Source organism: Schistocerca americana, chromosome 5 (genome assembly GCF_021461395.2).
Source record: "Schistocerca americana isolate TAMUIC-IGC-003095 chromosome 5, iqSchAmer2.1, whole genome shotgun sequence".
In the NCBI taxonomy this organism is placed as follows: Eukaryota; Metazoa; Arthropoda; class Insecta; order Orthoptera; family Acrididae; genus Schistocerca; species Schistocerca americana.
Window position 1 is genome coordinate 646,295,179 of NC_060123.1, and position 15,062 is coordinate 646,310,240.

Genomic DNA, 15,062 nt, shown 5'->3' on the forward strand with positions numbered 1-15,062 from the left:
GTAGATGTAGATATTAATGAATGAACAGTCAAATTGCGCTCTTCCATAAATCAGTTTTGATAAATCCTACTCAAAACGAACTGGGTGTGACTCACAAGCTCTAAATCCATTTTGGTTCCTGCACCACCATCCTGCATATGCAGACACACTCTGATATGTATATCTGTAATTCCTCCAAATATTTTCATATGATACACATAATTTTCATTGGGGTATAGTTTATGCTATCTTTCCTCATTTCCTTTCCCTTTCATTCATGTATGACACTACAGCTTCTTTACATTTTTCTGGGAACACAGTGTTATTTAAGCAGAAGTCAAATTGGTATCCTACATAAGACACAATGCTCCAACCTATTTCTGCACTTATCCTGTTGAAATGAAACAAATCGAGACTGAGATACTACAATACAGTACTTGGTATATCGGTTTAACGTATCACCCAATCCAATTCAATTCCTTTACGTATATACAAGCATATAGTTATATTTTTACATTTAAAGTTGCAGTAATTACTCTTAATGATACATAGAGCCAAGCACAGAAAATACTTTCAACGAATCTATGATCAAACTAAATAATATGAAGTGTAAAATATTGTTTGAAAATTACACATATGTCATATTTGTCATCTTCGGTACAAATTGTAATGAAGTATTTTATACAAATAATATGAGCTGACATGAGAAACCACTACAATTGGAAGCAAGTAAAATAAAGATTTAATTATGTTTGAAATTAACATTTTGTACAACGAATTCTTAAAATCCCTTACAATATAAATTCTGGTTAGAGTAAATGAAAATTTAATAAATTTTACAATGGAAATTGTAATTATATTTTGTCATGCTTGCTGCTCCAGACCTAATAGTATATTGCAAACCAGAAAACTGTACCCTCCAAAAGAGTACATAGCTGACCAGTATCGTAATGGAAGTTTAGACACAGTGTGAGTCAATCTATGTGGAACTTTGAAGCAATAAATGTGGAAGTGAATTTTAAAGTGCTGCCTGAGTTTTATTTAAAGATTATTCAGCTTCATAAAGCAAATTACATGGCATCATACTCAAATTAGGAAGAACTAAGGACCTCTCCATTCAGTAGTGAGCAGATGGTGCCATTACATGATTGGACATATGAAACTAAATGCTTTTGATCTCAATATGACATCTCTTGCTCTAGAAAACTTAACTCACATATAAGCTTTCTCTTCCATCTGAAGTAGTTGAAATTCATGTCCTCCAAAGGAGAAGAAGACGTGTAAGTCTCAGTATGAGCCCCTCACCCCCCCAATATCCCAGGAGTGTTTCCTCCTCCCTCTCAATCAGGGATCGATCTTACATTCATAGATGTTACTCCACCCTTACGAATTATGGGCACTGACTTGGCACAATGATTGATTCTAGCCTGTTCGATATACATCCAGCTTCTTGTACTACTCTCCTCCAATTGAACTCTAATGGTTATTATTGTCACCTCCTGGAATGCAGGCTCTTCATTCACTCTACTCTGTAACTTGTGTTGCATTGTGGGAATTTAGTTTTGTGGGATACTCATTCATTGACCCTATGTGGTTTCCAAGCTGTCTGCCAGAACTGGTTTGGCCATTAGCGAGCCTCCACTGACGTTTGTATATTGCTACTATGGACACTGCTAGTTCCTGGGTTTCTCTTCATACTGCATTGGAATTTGTGGCTGTTCAGATACATCAGACACTGTAGTAACGACAGGCAGTCTTTTTCTCCCAGAACCAGTCTCCTACACTTCCTGCTCTTCTTGCCCTCCTTCAACAGCTTCCTCCCTCTTCCTTCCCTTTGGGGATTTCAGCAGCCGTAACCCTCTGCGGGGTGGTACTGTGACCACTAACTGGGCCAGGATTGTTGAATACCTGCTGGCAGGGCTTGATTTCTGCTTCCCCACACACTTTAGTGTGGCACATGGAACTTTCTCAGCCATTGATTTTTCAATTTGTAGCCCTGGATTACTCAAAAAAAGTTCAAATGGCTCTGAGCACTATGGGACTTAACTTCTGAGGTCATCAGTTCCCTAGAACTTAGAACTACTTAAACCTAAACACATCACATACATCCATGCCCGAGGCAGGATTCGAACCTACGACCGTAGCGGTCACATGGTTCCAGACTGTAGCGCCTAGAACCACTTGGCCACTCCGGCCAGCCCTGTATTCGATGGGGAGTTCATGATGATCTGTGTGACAGTGATCATTTTCCAATAGTCTTATCTTTTCTCCAACATCACTCACCTGGATGCCCTCCTAGGTGGGTCTTGGCTAACATGGATTGGGTTGTCTTTTCCTTGTCTGCCAACCCAACTGCTTCACAACATGGTGGCAGGTGACACTGATGAGTCCATACAAAGTGCAACCAACACCATACTTTCAGCAGCTGCTTTGGTGATTCTGTCTTTCTCAGGTTTTCCCTGATGGAAGACTGTTCCCTGGTGGATCCCTGAAATTGCTATGGCTATTAAATACTGTTTTCATGCCCTCCAATGCTACAAATGGCATCCACTTCTAATGCCTGGGTTAAATATCATCTTAAAAGCCAGAAATGAGTTTGTTGGGAACTATACACCACTGCCATAGGGCTGCATACTTCTTCTTCACAAGTATGGGCAGAGATCAGGTCCATTTGTGGCAGCATCCGCCAACAGATTTTCCTGAATGGTGTTATCCTCATCAGCCTGGACTCTGTCATTGAGCAGGCTTTAGTGTTGGTCCACTGCTGGAACAATTATCTTTCATTCCCTGCCACATGGAGCCTTATAACACCTTGTTTAGTGAATGGGAATCTGCCAGCACCCTTGCTTGCTGCCCTGACATGGATCCTGGACCAGACTGGGTACACAGCCAAATGCTTCAACACTTATCAGTGGCGAGCCAATGTCACATATTTGCCCTTTTTAAAAATCTCTGAAAAATGGGGAACGTCCTTCCCAGTAGTCAGAAAGTATTATTGTTCCAGTTTTGAAACTGGGTAAATTGCCTCTTCATATGGACAGTTATCATTTGATCAGTTTAATCAATGTCCTCTGCTTGTTAGTTGAATCTATTGTGGTCAGCCACCCTGCAGTGGATTCTTTAACCTTTCTGACTCGTTACCCCTGGTGTTAGTGAGGATGTCTCAGCAGCTGACATTTTACGGTTTATTTGTGAATGGTATTTTTAACATTCTCTCTAAGGGACGTGCCCTAGCTTTGTCAGCCTGTTGAGAAGTTGGCAAGATGCCCTGTTGCCTCCTCTGCTCTAAACGGTCAGCTGCTGTCTGGGGTTGATGGTGTGCACCATCCCTCATCCTACACACTCATTTCCACTTCTTTCCTCTTCCTGCATGTTCTGTTTGATTTGTTCTTCCTCTGTTTTCCCGTGCTTCTCTTGCCCTGTCTGTGTTGCTAGTCTTTTCTGGGCATTTTTGGTTGGAGTGCCTGTGGTATGTGGCAAGGGGTGTGTCCCTCATCGCACTTTCTGCCTCTGGGGGCATGTGGCTGCACACTGGATGGAGAACTGCACTGCCTTTCTTCCTTTCCCCTCTTTCCTTCTTCCTTGTTCCTTTACTCAGGCTTTATTGACTTCTGGTAGACAATGAGGTTTCACCAATTGGTCCCTTCTCTGGAGTGTATTGTTGTCTGCCTTGCAGGTTGCAGGTAGAAGGGACTGATGTCCTCATACTTAAACCAGCCATAAGTTGTCACAGGACATGCTCTTTACCCTTGGAGTTATTATGTCCTCTGCAGCAGTGCTCATACAGTTTGTCACTAATTGTGCCCTACATTTGTTATTATGTGCCTCCTGCTGGAGTGCTCATGCAATTAATCATTTGACTCATTTCTATTATACCTTCTGCTGCAGTACTTGTTTCATATAACATTAATCATGCCATCTGTCCCAGTACTTGTGATACTCTTCATTACTGCGTTAGTATGATAGGCTATTTACAATTTGTACAGAAACCAGATGGCAGTTATAAGAGTCGAGGGGCATGAAAGGGAAGCAGTGGTTGGGAAAGGAGTGAGACAGGGTTGTTGAATTGAATTTTATTTGATCCTGTAAGATTACATCGTGTACAGTAAATGTACGTGTAATATAGGACATGTCAAAGTATTAAAATTCTTTATCAATTATTTTTCTACACCTTTAGCTTACATTTTTACATCACTGATAATGGGTAACAATATATACAAATTTAATGGCATAAGAATTCTGCAACACTGTAAAACTCTTTTTCAATGAGATAGTCTTTAAGTTTCTTTGTAAATTCATTGTGAAGTACACTATCTTGCAGGGTTTTGGGCAGACTTCTTAGTAGTCTGATACCAGAGTACTGGGGTCCTTTTTCTAGCATTGCCAGTCGGTGGGGTATGCTCCGTACTTCATTCTTCTTTCTTGTATTTTAGGTGTGTACACTAGCATTTGTAATCCAGTCCTCACTACCTTTTGTGATGTACATTATTGTTTTGTATATATATAATGATGAAAAAGTTAAGATACCTAAATTCTTGAAACAGTTTCTGCATGTTTCAGAGGTCATTCTTCTTAAAATGGTCCTAATTGCTTTTTTTTTGTAATGTGAACACTCGTTTTGTCTCTTGTTTGTTTGAGTTTCCCCACACCGTCACTCCATACTGTAAGTATGGTTCGAAAAGTCCATGATACACTGTACACAGAAGGTTCTTGTCTGAATACTGTGATAGCTGCATCATTAAGAATATGACAGAGCTCAGTTTCTTACAGACATTATTAATATGTTTTTTCCATTTCAGTTCATTATCCACAAGAATACCTAAGAATCTAGCAGGTTCTACTTCTTCCAGCCTTGTTCCGTCAACCTCTAAATCCATGTCTACAGCCTTTTCCTTGTTTTTAAACACTGCATACATAGTCTTTTTTAGATTTATAACCAGTTCATTTTCCAACAGCCATTGAGCTGTGACATTTGCAGATATGTATGCTCTTCTCTCAAGCTGTTCCATATTTTGGTCACTATTTAGTATTGTCATGTCATCAGCATACAATATTTTCTTTTCTTCCTCCTCAACACCTATATCATTAACAAATACATTAAATAACAATGGCCCCATTACCGAACCCTGCGGCACTCCATATTTGATGGATTTGGTTTCTGATTGGTACGAGTTTCCTAATGATACATACTGCTTGCGGTTGCACAAGTATGATTTTATCCATTCACCTGGTTGCCCCCGAATGCCATAGTTGCTTAATTTTTGTATCAGCATTTCATGGTCAATGGTGTCAAATGCCTTTGAAAGATCCAGAAACATTGCAGAGACAACCTTTTTCTCATCTAAGGACTGTAAAATGTATTCTGTTAGACTGACAATTGCTGATTCTGTAGATTTACCCTTTCTGAAACCATGTTGTGAGGTCATGAGAATGTTTTGTTTGTCCAAACAGTTAACTAATCTGGTATACATAAGCATTTCTAGGATTTTTGAGAAACCTGATATCAGTGAAACTGGTCTGTAGTTGTTGGGATCATCCTTACACCCTTTCTTGTACACTGGCACTACCTTCGTTATCTTCAGTTTTTCTGGAAAAATTGCATCTCTGAAAGAACAGTTTGCTATGTTCAGCAGTGGTGTTATTATCTCCTCACATACCAGCTTTATTACATGATTTGATATTTCATCATCACCAGCTGATTTCTTGGACTTCAGTTTCTGTATAGTTTTCCGCAATTCATCTTCCGTGACTGGTCTTAAGAACATAGTACTGCATGATCTTTTTGGTACCTTAATACCCTTCTGTTTTTGACTATTTCTTTCCAATTTTAGGTTTTCTACTACACTGATATAGTTATTATTCAGTATGTTTGCTATTTCCATACCATCTGCGACCACTGTGTTGTCTACTTTAATTGACCTAATACCTTCTTCTTTGTTTGACCCATCTTTTTCCTTTCTTTCAGCATTGATTGCATTCCAAGCTGCCTTTGCCTTGTTTTTTGAGTTCGCTATAGTGGTGTCAATTGCTCTTGCTTTCGCTTCTCTTACTGTTTTTCTATACTTCTTTTTTAACATTTTATAGTTTTCAGCTTCACCCATCCGTCTCACATCCTGAAGCTTCCTTCGCTGTTCTAGTATTTCACTCGTAATCCACTGTGTTTGATCTTGATGCCTTTCTTGTCTCTTTACTGTGGGAAATGCTACATTAAAATGGTACTTAATTGTTGAAATAAATGCATCATATTTTTCATTTACACTCTGGGCCTGTAGGGTTTCATTCCAGGTTTCCTTACTTAACATTGTTCTAAAGATGTTGATATTTTGTTCACTGATGATCCTAATTTCTTTGGTTGTTTGTTTTGGTTCTGATACTTTGTCATTACTTCTGCAAAAGCTGATTAGTTGTCCATGATGATCAGATATTTCTGTCTGAACTACATGTGACTCATAGTTACACATATTAGTAATTATGTTGTCAATAATTGTCTCACTTTGTGAAGTCACTTTCATGTTATGCTGTATTAACAATTCTTCAAAATCCTGTCTTATTTTTGTGTCTTTTCCCATGTCAATGTTGAAGTCTCCACATATAATAAGATTTCTCTTCATATTCATTCTCAATAAGCTAGCAACTTTTTTTAAAAAGATGCTAATATTGCCACATGGTGACCTGTACACACAAAACACTCTAAAATCCTCTGCCACTATACCAGTAACTTCAAAGTCTTTTTCTCTAGCTATGGGAAATGTAGCAGCTTCACTGTTTACATTCTTTGATAGAGTACCTGTTTTAATGTATATACAACCGCCACCACCCTTATATTTAGATCTGCAGAAGTAACTAGCTAGTTTGTAGTCCTTTACTGCCACATTATGTATTTTACTTTCAGTTAGTCCATGTTCACTTATGCATAATATGTCTGGTCTTACTTCACTCTTATTGTTCTTTTCCAGCTGGAGTGTATGATTTTTCATCCCCTGAGGCCATATTAGTTTCCCTTGCATCTAATGATTTTGCAGACATCTGCAAACATTCTGCTGAACGTTACAGACCCCAGTCTATTTAAATGCAAGCCATCCTTTGCTAGTGAGTTTTTACATAGGAATTTGTTTGGGTCTATAAAAATTGCCCCAAGACGATCACATTGTTCTTTAAGAGCACAGTTTATTTTGGCGATATATTTTTCACCCACCGACCTTCTGTTTATGATTCCGCTAAGTATCAGACGAGATCCTGCATACATATTTCTTGCAGTATGAATCATGTTTCTTGTTTCGCTTGCCATTTCTTCCTCACTGCTGCTCCTTAACGAATTCGTCCCAACATGTATAAACACCCCATTATAGTTATGTCTGGTTTCAGAATCTGGTTCTGTAGTATCTTGTCTTGCACTTACCATATTTTTAAAATGTTTACCGAGTTGATGCGTTCTAATACCAGGTCGTACGTCGATCTTGCAGTTGGGGACAGCGATATTCTTCAGCAGCGAATCGCCAATTATTAAAAAGTCATTTTCCTTTTGTTGCGTATCTGTCGCCTTGTTTTTCCTTTTGCTGTATGTCACCACCTTCCATTTATATTTATCTTCCGGTTTTTGGCTTACTGAGTTTACCGAGGCATCAACGGGAACACTTGAAATGTTGTTTTTAAAGTACGATCGGTCATTCGTATTTTCGCGATCTTCTTGCTTTTCCGTTTGATGGCTTTTACACACACAGGACTTCTTTTCTTGTATTAATGTATCGTTTTCTTTCTTGATGGTTGAAAGTTCGGTTTTTAATGCCTCAATGTCACTTCGTAGTAACTTTATAATTTCGTTTTTTGTATCAACTGCACTTACAAGATCGGCCGTTTCGTCACGTAAACAACCGTGACATGTCCACGGAAAATCATCGCTGACGAACTTTAGATTTACTTTCGCGCACTTTTCGTGTAACCAGAAGTTGCATTTGATACACAGAATACCCTTCATCACACGCTTTTTACATTCTCTACACGAAGAACTGTTCATTTTTTGCCTTTTTAACGAGAGACAAGCGTCACTACACTTTCCTATCGGCGCCATCTTTGTCCAGTGGCCTCTCCCCGATGTTATTCAATCTGTATATTGAGCAAGCAGTAAAGGAAACAAAGGAAAAATTCGGAGTAGGTATTAAAATTCATGGAGAAGAAGTAAAAACTTCGAGGTTCGCCGATGACATTGTAATTCTGTCAGAGACAGCAAAGGACTTGGAAGAGCAGTTGAACGGAATGGACAGTGTCTTGAAAGGAGGATATAAGATGAACATCAACAAAAGCAAAACGAGGATAATGGAATGTAGTCAAATTAAATCGGCTGATGCTGAGGGGATTAGATTAGGAAATGAGCCACTTAAAGTAGAAAAGGAGTTTTGCTATTTAGGGAGTAAAATAACTGATGATGGTCGAAGTAGAGAGGATATAAAATGTAGACTGGCAATGGCAAGGAAATCGTTTCTGAAGAAGAGAAATTTGTTAACATCGAGTATAGATTTAAGTGTCAGGAAGTCGTTTCTGAAAGTATTTGTATGGAGTGTAGCCATGTATGGAAGTGAAACATGGACGATAACCAGTTTGGACAAGAAGAGAATAGAAGCTTTCGAAATATGGTGCTACAGAAGAATGCTGAAGATAAGGTGGGTAGATCACGTAACTAATGAGGAGGTATTGAATAGGATTGGGGAGAAGAGAAGTTTGTGGCACAACTTGACTAGAAGAAGGGATCAGTTGGTAGGACATGTTTTGAGGCATCAAGGGATCACAAATTTAGCATTGGAGGGCAGCGTGGAGGGTAAAAATCGTAGAGGGAGACCAAGAGATCTATACACTAAGCAGATTCAGAAGGGTGTAGGTTGCAGTAGGTACTGGGAGATGAAGAAGCTTGCACAGGATGGAGTAGCATGGAGAGCTGCATCAAACCAGTCTCAGGACTGAAGACCACAACAACAACAACAACAACAACATAATAGGTCATTAGACTTACCCTTTGAACCATTGCTTATTATATCCACTACCCCAGGACTCATTCAGTTTGTCATTAATTGTGCCTTACCTCAAAACTATTCATACTCTTTGCCCCAGTGCTGAAACAATTTACCATTTGCCAAGATCATTGCATAACTGATTATGCTGATTTCTTATATGAGAGTAAATGTTGTCAATATGGTCAATTATGTTCATAATTTATGTGCTCATGCAATGTTACCAAAAATTCATGTTCATCAATTATGTACTTGTTTACTCTTTACCTTAAGGTTTTGGCAATTAATGCTGTTTGCTACTAATTATGCTTTTAATTCTCATATCTCCTACAATTCATTGTCTTGTTATGCATTATGTCTACACTTCATGATGATTTTGAGTAAAGTATTAACTCAAGGTTACTCGTACTCATGCATACAAGCATTATAAAAATGCATTAGGTTTTGAATTCTTGTCTGATCAGTAGCGTATCATGTCTAAGCGTATTACGGTGAAACTTCAAATGAAACATATGGAGCATTTTACATCTTACCTCCCATTCACATTAATCACTTCTGATCACACAAAGTTTGTCATTGATTATCTAGTTTGTTTTGTATTAAAATTGACAATTTTGTATGTAATTTGCTGTATGTGATGTGTCCTTTAAACACAAACTACCCATAATCGTAATCATGAAGGTCACTGCTTGTGAATATTGACTTCTTGTACCACATACTTCTTTGCAAAATAGAATATTACAATTAACACTAATAATAATGCTCATTACCTTGGATTTCACATACCATAAAATTATCTTATTGGACATTTTCTGTTGGTCCACATGTTCATTTGTGCACTAACCTTATCTTTGTTACCATTATTACCTGAGAAACTATGGATTAATTCCATCTGAAGGCAATTCATAGAAGGGGATATATTCATGTTTGTATATTGTCTTTCTCCGCCCATTAGGAATTCTCTTGTGCCACTGTTTCGGCCAACATACAACATACTGTATAATTCTGTCTTTTAGCAGTACATGCCACACACTATTAAATGATCTAATGGAACCTGTAACTTGTAGAACCTGTAAACACTTCCTTGCATACCAGTCTTGTATATTCCAATCAATCCAATACTACTGATCTTATTTAAATCTTATTCATATTGCATATCTTTTGTTTGATCCAGACTTCACTTAGTGACAGTGTCTTACTGATTATACGCTACCCATATGTGTTACCTAACTTTATGTTATTCTGAGCAGTCACTAATATCATGATTATGTTATTGTCTGTCTTCTTGGGTCTGGAAACTGACAAAATAAGACCAAAGACTTGTTGAAAACCTCTTCCATTACTTTAATTACTGAATGGTCTTTTGAATTCTGCTACACTATGGTTTTTGCTAAGACTCATACTGTAGTATGGACATTGATTATTATTTATCATTCTAATGATTATTAGATATTTTTGATCATTAATTGTGCTTGTTAACTCAATGTCTGATTGTTTTCATACCTCCAGAAGTGTGCACATGGGTGTCTGTGTAGTTGTGTGTTACAAATGGCAGAGGTTATCAGATTTATGTAAAAATCTGGCTGTAAGGATGTTTGAATATGTTTACATAGTCACTAAGGAATTTGTAAAAATTGTGTTTAATGAATGCCAAACTGATGTTTCTAATGTTAATTGCACACACCATTATCTTTGCTGCATTTTTTAAATGATAAATCTTTTTCACTGTAATTTTGTTTTGAATGTCTTGCCAGTACATTTTACCACATATTTGGCTTTCACTTAAAAAATTATCACATGATGGCCTGTTAAACGGTATTCATGATGAAGCCAACTAACTGGAAAAAAGAGGGGCACATATCTTGTGTCTACAGTCATGCTGTAGTTATAAAGTCTTTATGTAATGGAGGTGTTGTCTGGCTTAATATGAGTAATAAATATGTAGAACAACTTCTACTAGTAACTTCATTCACATTTTGAGATATTAAGTCATAATTATTGTTGGGAGAGGAAATTTTGTGGAATGCAAGACCATGAAAAGTAAGTTAAATTCTTTCATATGTACAGTTGATGATTTTAAGAACGTTATGTCTGTGGAGTAGTTTTGATGAAACCGTTTTCATGAGGTGAAAATGAACTTGCAGAATCTGCTAAGCAATTGTGTGTCATAACTGTGGTTGACTTTCAAGTTCATGCCAACTAGTGTCTTTAGTGATGTAGTGTCACATGTGCATGATAACATGTGAATCACAGCTGTCAAGCTGTTTCTGTACCAGCCCCAAGGTGTGTTGTGTTTTCTAATAATTTTTATGTCTATTTATTGTTTATTCCTTGTCTGGCTTACTGACTTCCTCTCAAATTTTTGTACAATCAGGGATGATTTATTTCTGAGATGACATTTGGATCAATACCTGTTTTACAGTAACAGTCACTGCACTCCCTGTTCACCTGTCTCCCTAAACACAGTTGCCATAATAAAGTATTTTGCTCCGATAAACCTCCAGTCTGAGGGTGTTCAAGTATTGGCAAGGTTGGGCAGCCCATACTGAGTTGCACCTGACAAGTGGTGGTACCTATGTGATAGGGCTGAAGAAGGTTGCACAATCACCAGTGAATTTAAGTACTACAGAAGATGATCAGTACACAGCAGTGTCCAACCTAGTGACCCATTTGATGCATTCTTGCTGAACAACCTGATTCTATGGTTCACTCAAGTAGAGGCCAGCTTTTGCTATACAGAAATTATGGCTGACTCGTAATTGTCTCTTGTTGTGAATCAACTTGACTACCACTATGCTGTAGTGGCACTACCGTTTGGAATAGGAAAAGTCAGTTTTGGTGCAATATTTCTGAGCACACAAGTTACAGTTAGGCGCAGGCGTGTTCAGAGTGAGTTACACTCACCAGCAGTTGCGAAGTAAGATAGAGGCCACACGGGTGTAGAACTACTGGGAAAAGTACACGCAGCATTTTGTATGGCCCAAGTCACAGGCAGAAGGGGGCCACTGGCCAACCTAAGTGTTATGAGTATGTGACACAGAGCGGTGCATTTAGCACAATGGAGGTGCACAGCTGCATATAAATAGGCACCAATTCACTAAAAAGGCATTCAAGTGTGACAGCTCTCCTGGATGGCAGGGCGTGTCAACCACCAGCTACATGCAGCAGCAGATGGGGCGCCAACATTTCAGTCCACCTCAGGTCACTGGTTTGACCCTCTGAGGCAAACGTGGGGTCTGCAGCCAGCCAGTGGCGGGCCATGCCATGGCCTACTACTGCAGGCTGTCGTTTTGGCTCCCAACACATGCCGGAGGCATTCCAAGGCAAGTGCTGCAGATTCGAAAGCCTGATCGTGGGCGCTCATTGTCGCCGCATTCTTAGCCATGCTGGTGAGGAAGCACATGGCCACTACAGTGCCACAGAAGTAAAAGATGTGGTTGCAATGCAACAATATTCAGTTCTTTTGTACTGTGCTAAAGAGTGTGTACAGAAACCTGTGGTGGAGGGAGATTTTGCGAAGACAGTGACAGCTACTCCATTTGGGCTTTTTGAAAGCAGATTCATGGTGTTTGGATTACAAAACAGTGTCCAAACCTGGAAAAGGTTTATTGATTCAGTTTTGTGAGGATTGCCATTTTGCTTCACCCATTTAGATGATATACTTGCGTACTCAGCCACTAGGGAGCAATACCACCAGCATCTTCATGAGGTACTTCAATGTATGGAGCAGCTTTGTGAGTAATTAAACACAGCCTAGTGCATGTCTGTGAGGTCTGAGGTAACATTTGTAATTCATCAGATATCATCTGCGGGTTCCTAAGCACTAACTGAGAAGGTTGAAGCTACTCTACAGATAGTACAGCTGATCACAATCAATGAGGTACACCTATGTTAAGCTATTACCACTAGCATCTATACCATGAAACAAAACTACAAGAACCATTGAATGCAGCAGTTCTGGCCAAATGGTTTGGTGTGGGACTCTTGTGCTGTGGAATGAAGCAATGTGCTCCACTTTTGAGGCTGCCAAATAGAGTATGGGAAATGTAGCACTCCTCCTGCACACTAAGATGGACACACCTTTGGCATTAGTGGTAGAAGTGAATCAAACTGCTGTTGGTGTGATACATCAACAATGGTCAGACATTCCTGGCAACCACTTACAAACTTCTCATGCCAACTGTCACTGTCACAATGAAAGTGGTGTGCACATGACTGCTTCCTAAAATTCACAAACCCAATCATCCCGGCTGCCCCATTGTAGCTGGTTACCAAGCCCCCACAGAACGTATCTCTGCCTACATAGATCAACACCTTAAACCCATTACATGCAGTCTCCCATCCTTCATCAAAGACACCAACCACTTTCTCGAACACCTGGAATCCTTACCCAATCTGTTACCCCCGGAAACGATCCTTGTAACCATTGATGCCACTTCCTTATACACAAATATTCCGCACGTCCAGGGCCTCACTGTGATGAAACACTTCCTTTCACACGAATCACCTGCCACCCTACCGAAAACCTCTTTCCTCATTACCTTAGCCAGCTTCATCCTGACTCACAACTTCTTCACTTTTGAAGGCCAGTCATACCAACAATTAAAGGGAACAGCCTTCCCTCTTTCCTGATGAAAAACCGTTGGTTGCGAAAGCTTGAATTTTGTGTGTGTGTTTGTGTTTGCTTGTGTGTCTATCAACATGCCAACGCTTTCCTTTGGTAAGTTTCAACATGTTTGTTACATTCCATCTGGGAAAAATATATCTAATAACAAAGATGTTGTAACTTACCAAACGAAAGCATTGGTATGTTGATAGGAGACAATAAAACACACACACAAATTTCAAGCTTTCGCAACCCACGGTTGCTCCATTAGGAAGGAGGGAAGGAGAGGGAAAGATGAAAGGATGTGGGTTTTAAGGGAGAGGGTAAGGAGTCATTCCAATCCCGGGAGCAGAAAGACTTACCTTAGGGGGAGAAGGGACAGGTATACACTCTCATACACACACATATCCATCGGCACATATACAGACACAAGCAGAGATATGTAAAGGCAAAGGGTTTGGGCAGAGTGGCAGTCAAGGCGGAAGAATAGAGGCAAAGATGTTGTTGAGTGGCAAGTGATGTACGAGGGCGGCAACTTGAAATTAGCGGAGGTTGAGGCCTGAAGGGTAGCGGGAAGACAGGACGTATTGAAGGGCAAGTTCCCATCTCCGGAATTCTGATAGATTGGTGTCACTGACACCACATACAGTTATTTGACTTTGAATCATTATCCTGAGCATAAATAATAGTTAACAGTGTAAACCAAGCATAACCACTCTTCTTCATTCAGAAAACCAGTAGTTCACTGATTTAACATTTCTTTCATCTTGTCACTGACCATACCTTTAGGTTCTTTCACAATATTACTTTATTGTGAATTCATTTCATTTGATTCCATGAATACAGTCCATTATTTTCCCATGACACTTAATCCCTAATTATAACCTAGTCATCATGTAACTCTCTAATACTTCAATACTACACGTAGTACCTCATTATTTCCCATAGTACTCAACAATCATCAGTAGCATCATTGTAATACTTCCAAAGACTCCTAAAAAATCATCATAGTTATGTCACCTCATAATAAAACATCATTGCTTTGTTTGGTACAGCTCAATTTGGGCTGTCTAACCTTTGCAAATCATGAACACACAAAGACTGGAGGTTTACTGGAGCAAAAATACTTTCTTGTGACAACTATATTCAGTGAATAACTTGAGCAGGGAGCCTAGCAATTATTGATGCCCAATGAGTATTGCTCAGAAAGTATACTCTGAAGTAAATTGATCCTGATTGTGTGAATACTTGAGAGGAAGTCAGTCCATAATTAGCACTGTAATGTGGAGTGACAGAATTAAGATCAGAACATAAAACACATACAAAACACTCACAAATTCACAACAAGGAATAAACAATACATAGAGACGTAAAAAGTTATTAGAAAATACAGTTCCCCTGGTAGCTGCCACAGAAGCTGCTTGACAGCTGTGATTTACTTGTTATTGTGTACACATGACACTACACCAGCAAAC